The sequence below is a fragment of the Pan paniscus genome, chromosome 14 (assembly GCF_029289425.2).
Source record: "Pan paniscus chromosome 14, NHGRI_mPanPan1-v2.0_pri, whole genome shotgun sequence".
NCBI lineage: Eukaryota > Metazoa > Chordata > Mammalia > Primates > Hominidae > Pan > Pan paniscus.
Window position 1 is genome coordinate 54,532,249 of NC_073263.2, and position 16,618 is coordinate 54,548,866.

Below are 16,618 nucleotides of genomic sequence, written 5' to 3' on the forward strand. Positions count from 1 at the left end.
ATATGTGATTAAACATCTTTTGATAAAGGGCTTGAAAGTGTTCTAATTGCTGGTGGACATGAGCTTTTGTGCAGAGTAGGAATAGAGGGACTCAGCTAAGAGGAAAAGAGAAGAGGACAAAATAAGGCACAGAAGAAAAATTGCTTCTCAGTCTTAATTTTTAATTTTTATTCTTTTTTAGAGACAGAGTCTCACTCTGTTGCTCAGGCTGGAGTGCAGTGGCATGATCATAGCTCTCTGCAGCCTTGAACTCCTGGGCTCAAGAGATTCTCCCCCTCAGCTTCTTGAGTAGCTAGGACTACAAGTGCACACCACCACACCTGGCTTTTTTATTTTTATTTTTATTTTTTGAGTTTTTGTAGAGAGGGGGTCTTGCTATGTTGCCCAGGCTGGTTTTAAACTCCTGGCTTTAAGTAATCCTCCTGCCTTGGCCTCCGAAAGTGCTGGGATTACAGACATAAGCCACTGCACCTGGCCCCTCAGTCTTTAATTTTTATCCTTCATCTTGCTTTGATACATTCTCTGGTGAAGGAGAAAGCCTCTTGCTTGCAGGGTGGGAAGGACACAAAGCATGAACCAGTAACTGAAAGTCAAGTACCAAAGTCAATTTCACTAACTCACTTTGGATTAATGAGCCAAAATGGTAATTTTTTTTTTTTTTTTTTGAGACAGAGTCTCGCTCTGTTACCCAGGCTGGAGTGCAGTGGTGTGATCTTGGCTCACTGCAACTTCTGCCTCCTGGGTTCAAGCGATTCTCCTGCCTCAGCCTCCTGAGTAGCTGGGATTACAGGTGTGTGCCACCATGTCCAGCTAATTTTTGTATTTTTAGTAGAGACGGGGTTTCACCATGTTGGTCAAGCTGGTCTCGAACTCCTGACCTCGTGATCCATCTGCCCCAGCCTCCCAAAGTGCTGGGATTACAGGCATGAGCCACCGTGCCCAGCCAGTAAAATGTTTTTTTTATTATTCATTGATTTAATTTCCTTCATGCAGAGATTTTAATAATACCAGTAGTTTAAGAAGTAATTTTGTGTAGGATTTAAGATTCACAGTTTTGATAATATTTTTATTAACATAATGATCTTTACGGGAAACTTTTTTTCTAAATGAAGACCACATCATTTAAATCCTTATTTTATGTTGAGGGGAACTTGTGATTGGTGTTGATATTTTATAGAGGTTTTCTGTGATTTTCTCTGGGTTAAAGCACTTAAGCAGTGAATAAAATATCATTTGTTTCTATGCTACTCTTGTAGAGGGTGTTTTGGCTGACTTCAGGGCTGAATTATTTTCTCTGAAATGATTTTACAGGAAAAAGACCAGCAATTTGCTGATAACTTTTGTTATAAATAACTGCATAGTCAAGACCTAATAACAAATTGATTATACAATGGGGTAACAAGAATGTGAGATAATGATACTTGTTATGAAATAACTGAAAACAATTTCTCTCTGCTTTGGAGACTCATACTGCTGAAGATTGACTTCAGTTTTTTCAAGCAATGATTTAAAAAAAGAAAATTTTAAAAAAGCTGTTAGGTTGATTTGTTTTCTTTCAAACAGTCTTAATAGCTTCAATTTCTGGAACTTACTTCTTGAAGACAGTAACATTGCACTTGATAATATTTTGCTCATTCGTCTCCAGAATGTTTGTTCAGTTGAGAAATGAAAATGGGTCTCAGTATAGTACATACAGTGATTTGTTCTAAATGGCACTAAACTGTTTCTGGCCTAGGGAAGTATTAGTTCAGGGTCCTGTGTAACTTGAGGCTTACTCTGACACATGGATGCAATAATCCAGCCAAATTTGCAAATTAGAAACTTTCTTATGGCTTAATTTTTTCCCCAAACATATGTTGTTGGTTTTCTGTAATAGGAAAGGGGAAATATGCAAAGGCACAGACAGTATTCTGCATTAGGGTGCTAATATTTTCCCATGTTTTTGATGAAAGTTGCGTTTCTTTACATACAGTGTGCTCTAGTGTGTGGATACATTGGTGTTATGTGTTCAATAACACAAAATCTTTTGTTTAAATGATTGGAATATAAATCCTGTTTTTCAGATCTGATTTCCTGACATTTGTGGGGAACACTAGCATATCTGTTGCTTTTGTTTTAGGAACAAAAGTAAACTCTGTAGGGAGTTCACCAAAATCCTCACCCTTTAAAACCAAACTAAGAGGAACAAATTGTTGCTTCATTCACATTTTGGTCTTCCTGTGGTATGGTATCCCCCTTCAGTCTATTGTTTGTTTTGCTTTATCTTTGACTCCAACAGAGATCAAAACACATTTTTTTTTAAAATTATAGTTTGGCAATATGCTGGCAAATGGGAAAACACATAACATAAAGCAAATTTTTTTCCACAATGCTTTTAATATTGAGACAGATTTTTATCTAACAGAGCCAACAGAATGTAACATGAGTGTACCAGCAGCCCAGAGCTGTAAACACAGCTTCCTGATGACATATCCCTAGGGGGACAGATCATACAGTTTCTATATTATTCAGCTTGTTATTCTACTGGCACAGAACTGATTTTTGCTTCAGAAAAATGTTTCTTTTCTGAAACTCCAGCTGTCTCTCATTCATAAAGCGGTGTTTTAATAAGGTGGTTGTTTAGTATGAAACAATGATAGCACTAATAATGAATCACTAACAATATGGCACACTTCTTATCGTGGATGGTCTACTTTATGCCAAACAGCTGGAGGAAACGTGGGGGAAAATGCAATCAAGCATTTAAATATCATAGCTGGATGTTTCCAAACATAAGTGTCCAGATGCTTAGTTTTGTGGAGGTAATATGTTTGATTGCTTGCTTTTTAAAATATTTTATCTGGATCTTTTGATGTTCTGTAGGTGGAGTCATGGACTGTTCTTCATTTTCAGTATGCTGAATGATTTTTCTGATCATGGATAATCAGAAAAACAGTAATGCTGAAGACTAGCTGAGAGTAGGCCTGGCAGGAACTGTGTGAGCTAAAGGAGAAGAGGAAGACATGAGACTTGGACTGTGGTTAAATGGGTCCCTCTCCTGGCTAATACATATGGAAGCAGGCACCTTTTAAAGACATCAGCTAAAGCAGAGTCAGTTTTCAGTTAAGGGACATATAGCAATTATGATGTTCGGTGGAAGAACCAGATTCTCTTGTCTTCCCTGAGACCCAGAGGCTGAATAACCAGGAACTTCCAGAGATACTCGGTTCTCAGAAAGAAAGAAAGCTGTCCAACATGCCATTGAGGATACTGGCTTAAAAGAAGTCTGTTCTTACCAGGCTGAAGTAGAGCTCTTCTCTTCCTCAGACAGATGCCTCATTAGGCAAAATTAAAAATCTAGGAAAATAGAGTACTTTTTCTTTTTAGGATCTCAGAGTACCCCGCTCAAATGAACTCATGCTTCCCAGTATACTTCCCCAATACCGGTCACCGGTACTTATAATTAGAGTCATTGCCAAATGCTTCACTAAATGAAAACCCCTGAAAATTAATTATCTCATCAAAGATGGCTCACTTTCAGAACAGGATTCATATGTCCTGGCATTGAAATAAATGCCAACTGCCTCCTCAGAATGAAAGGAAAAAAAGTCATTTACTGACATGTCCCTGCAGGAATCAATAACATTACAGATCATAGAGGAGACTAGAATAGCCTGGGCATATTAATAACTCCGCCTACTCACTGATTTGAGATGACTAGTTAAATAACATTCTGCACTGATGAGGACTCCATGGCACGAGGAACAATGTCATCATTAACATGTGAGACTGTTTAGCATTTTGAACACTTCACACATAAGGAGAACTTAACACAGGACTATTTATTGGGCTTTAGACAGATGGTTTAATTTTTTTTAGCCTTCAGCCTATCAGACCACCCGTGGTTTCCTTCAGCCAAGGGCTTTTAAAAAATAATTGGTCTACAGCAATTTTCTAACAAGACTGACTGCAATATATTTCTCTAAATCTTTTTCTTACCCTTAACTATCCCTTACAGTGGTTTGTGGTTGACAGACTTCTCTGTCTGATACTGGTTCCTCACATATAAGTAATTACTGACATAAAAGGAGATGAAGGGGCTGAAATTTCATCATTAATGGTTTCTTTGCTATAGAAAAAAACTATTTAGAAATGATTATTTTGGAAAACAGTTCTTCCCTAATTAGACATTGCCTGACACTCTAGAAGATGTTTCCCAAAAATCTTTCAATATAGGAAATGACAACCCAACATAGATGGGTAACTGTAGGTGGCAGAGGATGCATTGCACTAAGCATGTATACGTTCATCTTAAAATGGTAAGGAGGGTCAAATGTGCCTCTGTGTGGGGAATATGTGAGTCTGCTTAGGAAGGAATAAAGTGGCTGTGGATTCCTGCTCTTATTGTCGAAGCGAGGCCAGTACAATGGAAAAGCAAGCAGGATGTGTTTTTATAGTGCAGAGATCTTAATAACCACCTGCACCACCCTGGCCACTGGTCAGCTCTTCAGGCCCTTCTGTGGGTCCTTTAGTGAAACAGCATGGCCCAGAGGCCCAGAGACTGTGGACTGGCCCAAATGGAGGATTATTTGCATATTCTTCTGTATGTAGCTCCCCCGGTAGGGTTCTGAAGAGGCATGCTTAGGCTTGGGGCAGAGAAAAGCAAGTATATAGCAGAGAGGACTTAGTGATGGGATGTTCTAAGGGGAAAAGTGTCTTCTGACTGAGCACTCGGCACTCGGGAGGGCTTGAGAAGCCTGAAAGTCTTAGTGCAGAGCTTGCGATTGGCTTTTCTCTTTGAGGAATAAATGTCTCGCTGGAGGCTCAGATTTCCTGCTGACACTTCATGCAGGGTTGGACTGGAGTCCTTGCTGATTCTGTGGCTGCTGCTAGTGTCAGGATTTTGTACCGATACTGTCAATTTCCTCACCTGTGAGGAAGACACCCCTGGCACCAGCATCGGTGTTTTGTCTGATCATGTCCAGTTTAATTCTCAGCGCGAGGTGCCAAGTCAGTTTCAGCTGATGAAACAATTCAACAGCTCTCTGCTCCGGGTGCGCGAGGGCTACGGGCAGCTGACCGTCGGGGACACCGGCCTGGACTGCGAGGCGCTGTGCAGCCAGGCCCCGCAGTGCGTGCTGGTCTTCGACGTGGTCAGCTTCTCGCAGGAACAGTTCCTGCTGGTGCACGTGGAGGTGGAGGTGAGGAACGTCAACGACCACGCGCCGCGCTTCCCCCGGGCCCAGATCCCGGTGGAGATGTTCGAGGGTGCGGCCGTGTGCACGCACCCTGGAGATGCCGGTGGACTAGGACGTGGGCGCCAATGGGCTGCAGAGCGTGCGCCTGGCCCAACCGCACAGCCCCTTTTCGCGTGGAGCTGCAGAAGCGCGCGGACGGCGCTCAGTGTGCGGACCTGGTGCTGCTGCAGGAGCTGGACCGCGAGAGCCAGGCCGCCGACACCCTGGAGCTGGTGGCCCTGGACGGTGGCCGCCCGCTGCGCTCCGCCACGGCTGTCTTCAGCGTGTTGTCCTGGACGCCAATGACCACAGCCCGGCCTTCCCGCAGGGCACGGTGGCCGAAGTGGAGCTGGCGGAGGCGCGCCTGTGGGCTCCCTGCTTCTTGACCTGGACGCAGCCGACCCCGACGAGGGCCCTAACGGCGACGTGGTGTGCACTTTTGGCGCCCGCACCCAGACGGAGGCGCGCCGCCTCTTTCAGCTCGACCAGAGGTCGGGCCGCCTCACTCTGGCCAGGCCCGTGGATTACCAGAGTCAGGACACCTACGAGCTGCACGTGCGGGCGCAGGACCGCGCTGCCGCCTGCAAGGTCATCCTGCGCATCCGCGACGTCAATGACAACGCGCCCGACATCGCCATCACCCCGCTGGCCGCCCCAGGCGCGCCGGCTGCCTCGCCCTTCGCCGCTGCCGCCGCCGCCGCTGCCGCCGCCGCTGCTGCCCTCGGGGGAGCGGACGCTAGCTAGTCGGCGGGAGCCGGGACGCCCGAGGCTGGCGCCGCCACGCTGGTGCAGGAGTGGGCGGCGCGCGAGAGCCTGGTGGCTCTGGTCAGCACCTCGGACAGGGACTCGGGCGCCAACCGGCAGATGCGCTGCGCCCTCTACTGGCAGGTGCACTTCCGGCTGCAGCGGGCCTACGCGGGCAGCTGCCTGGTGGTGACCGCGGCGTCGTTGGACCGCGAGCCCATCGCCGAGTACAACCTGACGCTGGTGACCGCGGACCGCGGCGCGCCCCCGCTGTGCACCAGGAGGCCCTACGCGGTGCGCGTGGGCTACGAGAAAGACAATGCGCCGCTCTTCACGCGGCCGGTCTATGAGGTGTCTGTGAGTGAGAACACCCGGCCCAGCGCCTACCTGTCCACGGTGGCCGCCCGGGACCCGGACCTGGGCCGCAACGGCCAGGTCACCTACCGGCTGCTGGAGGCCGAGGTGGGCCGCGCCGGGGGCGCTGTGTCCACTTAGGTCTCGGTGGACCCAACCACCAGGAGCTGCGCGCTCGACGGCACTTTGACTGCGAGGAGCTGGCGGAGATGCAGCTGCGGTTGGAGGCGCTAGACTGCTGCTCTCAGCCGCTATGGGGCCTGGCCATAGTGTGGCTGCAGGTGGAGGACCAGAACTACCACGCGCCCCGCCTGGTGGCCCCACTGCTCCTCCATGGCTCAGCCCAGCTGCCTCTGCCCTGGGATGCGCCACTGGGCTACCTGCTGACCCGTCTGCAGGCAAAAGACGAGGACTAGGGCGCCAACGTCGAGCCGACTTACTTAGTCCTCGGCAGCGACGGCGGCCCCGGGGTGCTGGCGCTGCACCCGGCTTCGGGTGAGCTGTCTCTGCAGCGCCGCCTGTCCCCGCAGCCCGCCGGCCCGCTGACGGCGGTCATCGCGGTGCGGGACTGAGGCCGGCCCACTCTGAGTGCACAGCCACACTGCTTCTCGTGCCCGCGGGCCGGGCGCCACCTGGCGCAGAAGTGGTGCTGATGCCGCCGCCGCACGAGAGAGGAGAGCCACGCATCAGGCAGCGAATGGGAGGGCAGCTTGAACCCTCCCTGTTCTGGTGGGTGTTTTGGCCAGCGGCTGCATCCTTCTGCTAGTGGCCATCATCACTGTGACTTGTTCTTGCCAAGGCAAGGCTAGGACGCTGGTGAAGAAGATCCATGAGCACTCCCCAAGCAGATTTCAGGCAACGAGTGACCACGCTGGTCCACGTGTCAGAGCCATAGGGGCTGACTCTGGGGGCTTCCGCTCCAGGTTCTTTATAGACACACGGCCAGTTTCCATTTCCACAGGGGCCCAGGCGTTCGAGTCTGTGGAGGATTCCTAGTCTGAGGTCAGTGAGGTGTCTTGGAGCTCCTTTTGTCGGGAGAGGAGCAGGACTGCATGGGCCCAGGTAGGGCACCCCTGCCGTTCTTAGTGTCCTCATTCTCTTGGAGTAGTTTTTCATGCTAGGAGCCTTATGAAAATTCAGTGCTTGATTTGGGACTTCAAATGGCTGATATTTCCGGGCTTGTTTTTTTTTTTTTTTTTTTTTGGAAAGGAAAAATTATCCACAGGCAAGGTTAGGGGGAGACTTGATAATCACATGTTCATTCATGTAGGCCCATGTCTGTTTCTGCTGTTTTTGCCTATGATAGCTTCCTTTGGGTACAATTTGGATACAGTCGACCCTCAGGTTAATGCTGTGTTTCTGAAGCACTCCGGATGAGGAATGCGGCGCCTGCTCTGTCAGGTTTGATATTAGACGGTGAAATATTATTAATTGCTGCTCTCACCCCTTTTTAAAAATAGGGTTCAATCTCAGTTCCTTTTCATTCCTCATCCCCTTATGGAGAAAATAAATCTGCGGCAAGTTTAAGGTAATTTCAGAATATTTGTTGTTATCTCTAAGCAATGTGTTTGACATTTTATACATTTTTATGGATACCAAAGTAATTCTTTCCTTTTCACTTTCAGTATACATTCAAATCTAGATGAATTCAGTATGAAGGACAGTGGAAAAGGAGACAGTGAATTGAACGACAGCCATTTGGATATCAGCAGGGAGGGTTTCAAGAAAGCATCCTTTCAAATGATTGCAAAACAAGGGGGTAAGTTCAAACCTGTGGCTTTGAAGCTCTTCCTCTCAAAGCATCATAAGACTCATTCCTGACTTAATTACACTACCAAATAAGTGGCCCCAACTATATATTCATAGAGGGAGTGTCTCGGTCATTTCAGGCTGCTTTAATAAGATACCATAGACTGGGTGGTTTAAACAACAAACATCTGTTTCTCATAATAGATAATGAATTTTATATAGGCTAAGATTCCATTTGCTGGAAACATATGAGTATGTGATTTTGTTTGGCTTTGCTTTGTTTACAGAATGCTGCACCAACGCAACCTCATTCTATCCAGTCCATCTGCTGTGTCATTTGGGGGTGTGCTTTAGGCCCAATTCTCTGTAATGGTGTCTGGTAATGGAGTGGTAGCTCCTGTGGTGAAGACATTATCAATTATGAGGTATTTTGTGTTAGTCTCCATGAAAATGGGCACTAGATCTTTAATCTCTAAAAGAAAATATCTTACTTAAAGAGGAGTCCTAATGGTATGTCCTACTGACTCAAATGCCTCTTCACCATAACAGGTGTTTTTGCACAATCTATGTTCAGTTCCTTTGACTTTTTTTTTTTTTTTTTTTAATGAGGGGCTTCCAGAAGCATCCACCTCCTGGTTACCTTCCTCTGAATATTCTCTAGTGTTCAACATATTTCCTAAAATGAGGAACATGAAGTTGTATACAGTGATTCGGTACCAGCCTCTCTTCTGAGGTCCAAATTCGTTTACACAACTGCCTACTCAACATCTCCGTTTGGATTCTGAATGGACACGCTATACGTTCAAAACTAAACTCTTGGTTTCTATTCTCCAAACCTGTTTTTCCTCTAGTGTTGATATCTCAGTAAAAATGACACATCTATTCACTTAGTTGCTTGCTCTGGCTTAAATCCTTGGTGTTATTCTTGATTTATTTCTTCCTACACACAACTTTCAATCCATCAGCAAATTCTGTGGAATTTTCTTTCAAAATATATTCTCAATCAATTCACTTCTCACCACATTCATTGCTACCACTCTACCCCAGGCACTGTCATCACTTGCCCGGCAATGGCACTAGCCTCAAACTTGGCTCCTCTGCTTCTACTCTTGCCCTCTTGCAGACCATTCTGCATATGAGAACTGGACTGGTCTCTTACTTCATAAATCAGGTCACATTACTCAACTCTCCAAATACTTGTCACTTAAATAAAATCCCAAATCCTTATCATGATGTCTTAATTACTATTGCTGTGTAACAGGCCAGGCTAAAATGTAGTGGCATAAAACAACCATTTTTTTATGCTCGTGGATTCTGTGGTCAATTTAGACAAGGTATAGCAGGGATGGCTTATCTTTGCTTCAAAGTGTCTGGGGCCTTAGCTGGGATGATATGATGGCTGGAGGCTGGAACCATCTGAAAACTTCTTTAGTTACATGCCAGGTTTGTGGGCTGGGATGAGCCAAAGTTTAGGAGAGCTGACTTGGTGGGGTGGGAAAAAGGGAGGCTTCATGTTCTCTTTACACGTGGCTTGACTTCTCACAGCATGGCAGCCTCTGCAAAGTCACATGGCAGCTCGGGCTGCAAACATGAATGATTCATCCAACAGGACAGAAGTCACATCTTCTTTTATGACCCAGCTTCTGAAATTACATGATCATTTCCATCATATTCTATAGTCCAAGCTGTCTTAAGCCCACCCAGATTCAAGTGGCGGGGACAAAGACCCTGTGCCTACCCTAGAAAATTTTCAAAGAGTTTTGAGGTTCATGTTTGTAAATCAGCCACACATGACTCATAAAGTCCTGCATTATCTTGCCCTTGGCTCTTTCTTCTACCTGATTTCTTACCCCTCTTCTCCAGGATGTTTTAGATCATCTTATTGGCCTTCTTGTGTTTTTTGAATACACAAAGCATCTCTCCATCTCAGACCTCAGGGTCTTGCTGTTCCCTCACCTGGTAAACTTTCTCTAGATACCCATATTGCTTCCCACCTTCATTTAGGCCTTTGTTCATATGTCCATCTAATCAAAAGAGGTCTTCCAAACCTCAGATTGCCACTCCTCCCTGTCACTCTCCATCTTCTTTACTCTGCTTTATTTTCTTTCCTGGCATTTATCACTCCCTGGCATTATTTGTATATTTATTTGTTTATTATTTGTCTCTTGTTCCATGTTGAATGGCCACCATCAGATATATACCGAAACAAAAACACAGAACAAAACAAAAATCAGCAAATTTACTGGGTGGATAAATGAAAGGTGTGGTCTAACCAGCACATACATTGAAACTTGTATGACTAGTTCTTATGATCATATTGCACTTTAGATTAGGGTAAAATTGTATTGGTATTTTTTGGAAGTTCTATTGTACTCCCTAACTTTCTGAAAAATTTTAGGGTCATCTTAAAACTTGAAGATTCTATAGTGAATTTATGTTTCCGGGTCATTTAGCATTAAATTAGCCTTTTCAAAAGAATCAAAGGACCAGAACTCCTACTGTTTATATTTTCTATTTAGGAAATTACCAGCTTATTCTTGTCTTAACTTAGTTTCTTCTTCCTAATAATAAGCATGATAACTCAAAGTGCTGCTATGGCAAACAATAATGTGATCAAGGCAATGCATTCAACCTGAGAGAATATTTTTTCTTAGTAATAATAGTCACAACGTTGCTTCTTACCTGTATTCAACAAAAACCTTTTATTTGTTTAATAACATTTACAGAGGACTTCTTATGTACCAGAAACTGTTCTAGGTACCTTATAAATATTAAACTCACTTGAGTCATGCAACAATGCTATTAGGCAGGTACTATCATTTGACCCCATTTCACACATGGGAAACTCAGGCACAGAGCTGTTCGAGTAATTTGGTTGAGGCCGCTCAGCTGTGAGGGGCAGAACTTGGTCTCCAACCTGGGAAGTCTGGTTCTAGAGTTCATGCTTTTAATGTTCTGCTGTAGCATATTTTTCTGCAGGTTCTTAAACACTTATTTTATGAGTCTTTTAAAGATTTAGGGCCAGTTTACATTCCTGAGGATGTTTCTGTCTTTGAGTTTGAATGAGATGCTCTGATTTATGGTTTGGTTTATCCTCCAACTCTCTGCTGCAGTTTCTTATAAAACTTTTAGTGGGATTATTGAAAGGATGACACATAGGTAATGGCAAGATAATTGAATTACATGTTGATAGCGAGGAGATAAAAAGTTTAATGAAAATATTTTAATTTTTTGCATCTTTTAATAGTTAACACAGAGCATGAATGAATGAATAAATAAATATACTACCAGCCCTCAGAAACTTCATTTTGGATTGTAATTTCACCCATTCCTCCCACCAAACCTGTATTAAAGATTCCAGCAAATAGTTTAATTGACTTTCTTGAATTTTATTTCCACTTCATTTCCTCAGTACACCAGCAGGTGGAGGTGCAAGTCATTGGCAGAAAATCCAGAGGAAGAAAAAAGCAAACAGCTTGAAAACCAGCCCTGGAACAACTGAATATTGTTTACATTTTAAAGTATATTTCTATGTAGCATTCAATTTTAAACTATTCTTTTTTTTTCCAAGTTTTTTTTTTCAGATTATTCAGGATGAAAAACATTCAAGGATCCTGAAAAATTAAACCAGGAATCTCAAACCAGCAAAAATTGTTCATCACATCATGAAAATAGCTATAGGGTTGAACTTTCTTCAAGTACCCTTTACCCTCACATTTCCCAGATGAAAAATACAAATTTCCAACCAGAACACTCAGAACTCAATTGATGTTCTTTTCAAGTCTGTGCCTCCCAAGTGAAGGGCTGCCAAGTGTCTATGACAGAGTTCAGAACTGCAGACCAGCAATGCCACTTCCCCATTCTTGGACAGAATTATGAATTAAATCATCCTTCAGTGGATGGATCACCTTCACTTACTTCAGAAAATGCCACCTCATTCTAAAAAAACTGCAATTCACATAGATGGTCATTTCTGTCAAGTGTTTACAAGCCAGGTTACATGCACGAGCCTTCTAGTTTTGATATACATTTTCTTAAATTAAGTTGACAATCCATGACATAGCACAGGATGATTTTATAGAATCTAGGATATTTTACCAAAAAGTCTTAAAAGTGGTCTTTATTGCCATGAATATAATAAATGGTCATGAATTTTATATTCTAGTACCTTTTATGAATATAAATATTCAGTCTAGCTACTCATTTACATTTGAATGTGTATGTGATTCTACTGCGAATGCAATTCAACTTCAGAATAACTTTAAGCTGAATTAAGAACCTGGACCCGGACCTTAATCATGAGGCCCAGTGAGGAGGAAGAGGAAGCTGTGGGCAGGCAGTATTTGAGTGGGGGTTACTCAAATTGTCTCTCTAGCCTGGCTTCTGAGAGAGTTGCTGAGTGTTTCATGGGTATAACAGTGGCAGATTATGGCAGTGGGTGAAAATCAAATGGCAGTGGCTGGTGATGTGTTTCTGGGCACTTATCCCATTCACAGCATCAGCTCAATCAGAGGCTGCGGCTACAGGGAGGAGCATGGTGAGAGAGAGCGAGAGAGAGAGCAAGAGAGAGAGAGAGCAAGAGAGAGTGAGTGTCTTATGGCCTCAGCCATCTGGGCTAGAGTTCCTAGCAGAACTCCTTCCTAGCTATGAACAGGATGCTAGGAGAAAACTGAGGCATAAAAGCAAGGATTAAAGGAAGAGTTGGGCCCCAAATGTAGTGACTTAAAAGCTACTTGAGCAGCTGGGCTTCATCTGGGTCCAACCAGATCCAGGGGCAGCAAGGCTGGGTGATGAGATGGAAGCATCTGATTGTGTCTTGTTTTCTGCAAGATTGGCTCGGACTGTGGGAAGAATTGAGTCAGCAAACTGCAGGATGTTTTGTGTCTCCAACTAGAAGAGCCTGGGGGTCATTAAGGTTTGATGGGCAGGAACTGTGCTGCCCAATACTATAACCACTAGCCACATGTGGCTGTTTAAGTTTAAATGAATTACAACTGAATACAATGAGAAATGCTTCAGTCTCAGACAGAGTCACTATAAAATGTTTCCATCATCACAGAACGTTCTGATGGACGGCATTGGTCTGGAAGAAGGGATGAGCCGGAGGTCTACCTTCACAGGCTGGGAATTGAAGGTAGCCAATGACCCACTGTCCTTGCTCAGCACATATATGGGGAAATGTGTGTTTTTGTCTGTTTTCCACCCTTCCAAATGTGGAGAACTAACTAGCTCATGACAGCCTTTTAATGTTTCATGTATTTTAAAATGAATTGACACATTATTCATTATATAATCTTTGAAAAAATGTCTAAAGGCAAGAATTCTCAATGGTAGAAGGTTTTCTGTAGGCTGGAGAATTTCTAAAGGCTCCTCTGCTATAGCGCCTTAAATTTATAGTCCTCATATTCAGTCCAATAACTTCAGAGATTTTGTAGCAATAGTCATGATAAAACCTACTGCTCTTACTCCTAAACTCTCCCCAAAATAATTCAGCAGCTTTTAAAACCAGTAATTTATTCCTTAGCCACGCTCAGGCAAGAAGCTAGGAAGAACTTCAATCCTTAGGCCACTGGTCTGCCATAGAAAATTACTGCTGTTGGAAATTAGTTTCTGAGTTCCATGTTATCTTCAGAGAGTCAGTGTGTCCTCTGAAGTGTGAGCTTTCCAGATCGGGTGGTCTAGGCCCCAGAGAGACTGTGGCAAATGTGAATGTTCCTTGCTTTATCTGATACATATCTTAAAAGTAAAATGGACACCTGTCTTTTGGGTTACATCTAATAATATTTGAAAATTTTAGAGTAATTTTTTGTGTAAGTGCATTCTGTGGGAAACATTTCTTAAAAGCTGAGAATCTAAAACTTTTCCTCAAATTTACAAACGTAGAATTAGATATTTTTACTTTTCTTAAAATGAGGCTCTCATGTGTTTGTGATATTAGCTTCTACCTTAATTATGATTCCTAAAGCAATTTATAATTCCTGAATCTTGTCTGTTTATGATTGCATTCCTAAGAATAATAATAGGCAATCTTTATCAAACACTATATGCAAGGTTCTGTGCTAAATGCTTTACATGAATTATTGTTTTTACACCTTGTAACAATCCTAGGAGGTAATTATATTACTACCTCTATTTTATAGATGAGGAAATGAGTTTAAAGAGGGTAATATGCTTGAGGTTACACAGTAAGCAAATGAGCTTAGAGTTTAAAAAATTATGGTATAGGCTGGGTGCAGTGGTTCACACCTGTAATCCTATCATTTTGGGAGGCCGAGCAGGTGGGTCTCTTGAGCCCAGGAGTTCAAGACCAGCCTGGGCAGCATGGTGAAACCCCATCTCTACAAAAAAATAAAAATTAGCCATGCATGGCAGTATGTGCCTGTAGTCCCAGCTTCTCAGGAGGCTGAGGTGGGAGAATCACTTGAGCCTGGGGAGGTTGAAGCTGCAGTGAACTGTGATCACACTACTGTACTCCAGCCTGGGTAACAGAGGGAGACCCTGTCTCAGAAAAAAAAAAAATTACGGTATAACGCTAAAGTGCATGAATTTCGAGTTTACAGCTAGATGAAGTTTTATATATATTCACTCTTGTAAGCACCACCTAGATCAAGGTTTGGAATATTTCCAGATCCCTAGACGGCTCCCACATATACCTTCCTGGGCAATACCTCTTCCAGAAGTAACTACTATTTAGAATGTAAGAATTATTATAGCCATTACGGAAAACAGTATGGACGTTCCTTAAAAAATTAAAAATAGAACTACCATATGATCCAGCAACCCCACTTCTAGGTGTAAACCCAAATGAAACAAAACCAAAACCACTATTTTGAAAAGGTATCTACACCCCCATGTTCATTGCAACATTATGTATAATAGCCAAGATACAGAATCAACCTAAGTGTCTATAGATGGATAAGTAGATAAAAATGGCAGTATCTATATCTATATATCTATATCTATATATGCAGTATATATATACACACACACACATACATACATATGTATGTATAGTGGAGTGTTATTCAGCCTTAAAGAAGAAAATGTTAACCATTTGCGACAATATGGATGAAAGTGGAAGACACCACGCTAAGTAAAATAAACCAGTCACAGAAAAATACTGCACAATCTCACTTATGTGTGCAATCTAAAAAAGTCAGATTCATAGAAGAGTGGAATGGTGGTGTGCTAGGTGAGGGGGAGGGGAAACAGAGATGTTGGTCAAAGGGTACAAAGTTTCAGTGAGGATACATAAATTCTAGAGACTTAACGTTCAGCATAGTGACTATAGTTAATATTGCTGTATTTGATTCTTGAGATTTGCTAAGAGAATGTATCTTAAATGTTCTCACCACATGTGGAAAAAACAACTATCTGATTTTTAGCTTGAATATAGTAATCAATTCACTATGTATATGTATATGAGAACATCATGATGTGCAGCTTAAATATATAAAATTTCAGTTAAGAAATTTAAAAGAGGTAATTATTATTCAAATCTTTTTCACTATCTATTACTTTTTGCTGTATTTAAACTTCACATAAATTATACAATTTATACTTTTGGGGCCTGGTTCAAAATTATGTCTATGAACTTCATCCATGCTGTGTATATCATAGTCTGTGCATTCTCACTGCTGTATAGTAGTCCATTGTATGTATTTACCACAATTTATCCATTGTATAGTTGGTGGAGATTAGGGCAATTTTCAGTTTTTGACTTTTGTGAATAATGAATTAATTTACACATTTTTTGGTAGACATAAACACTTATTTCTGTTGGCCATATACCCAGGAGTAGAATTGTTGTGTCAAAGAGTGATGTATCTAGGGTTTGAACCTTGAATTTTTTTTTTTTTTTGAGACTAGGTTTCACTCTGTTGCCCAGGCTGATTTTGAACTCCTAGGCTCCAGCAGTCCTCCTGTCTCATCCTCCCTAGTAGCTGGGATTACAGGTGTGCACCCCTGCACCCAGCTTGAACCTTGAGTTTTCTGACTCCACTATTATCCATTGTGTAACACTCATTACATCAATAGTGGCTAATAAAGACTGAGAGCTCTCTATGAGGTCTTTAAACTTTCATTTTCTAAGTAGGGTATTGATTCAGTAGAGAACTTTCTATAAGCTTAACTAATAACAGCAGGGGGAAGTCTTCTATTTGTTCAACAAATAAGAGAGTCTTTTACATTATTATTAAATAGCTGATGTATTACAATGTATGTGGAACACTTAGTAGCTTCTCTTTGAAAACAGCATAATATCCATCTTGACAGACTTGCTTTATTCATTGAAATGTATACAGTAAGAGTAGAGTTAGCAATTGATCATTCATTTACTTGTATACTGTAATTAGCCAAGGAAGAAACAAATCAATTTAAAACCAATTTCCATAGGCTACACATGCACAGGAATTGATTGCAGACTTGAATTTGCTGAATAAAAAACGAAGCTGGCTAATCTCAATTTGTATTTCACTGAGTGAATGTCAGCTATTGATTTCTGTAACTTACTACTGGTGAGGCAATCAGTCTGTCATTCTTTAAAGGTAGCACAG

The 16,618-nt window shown here is 42.7% G+C and overlaps 1 pseudogene; it reads left to right on the top strand.

The window, feature by feature from the left end:
- The first annotated feature begins 2,410 nt into the window (after window positions 1–2,410).
- LOC100987083 (protocadherin-8-like) lies at window positions 2,411–6,730 on the top strand (annotated as a pseudogene).
- The last annotated feature ends 9,888 nt before the right edge of the window (window positions 6,731–16,618 follow it).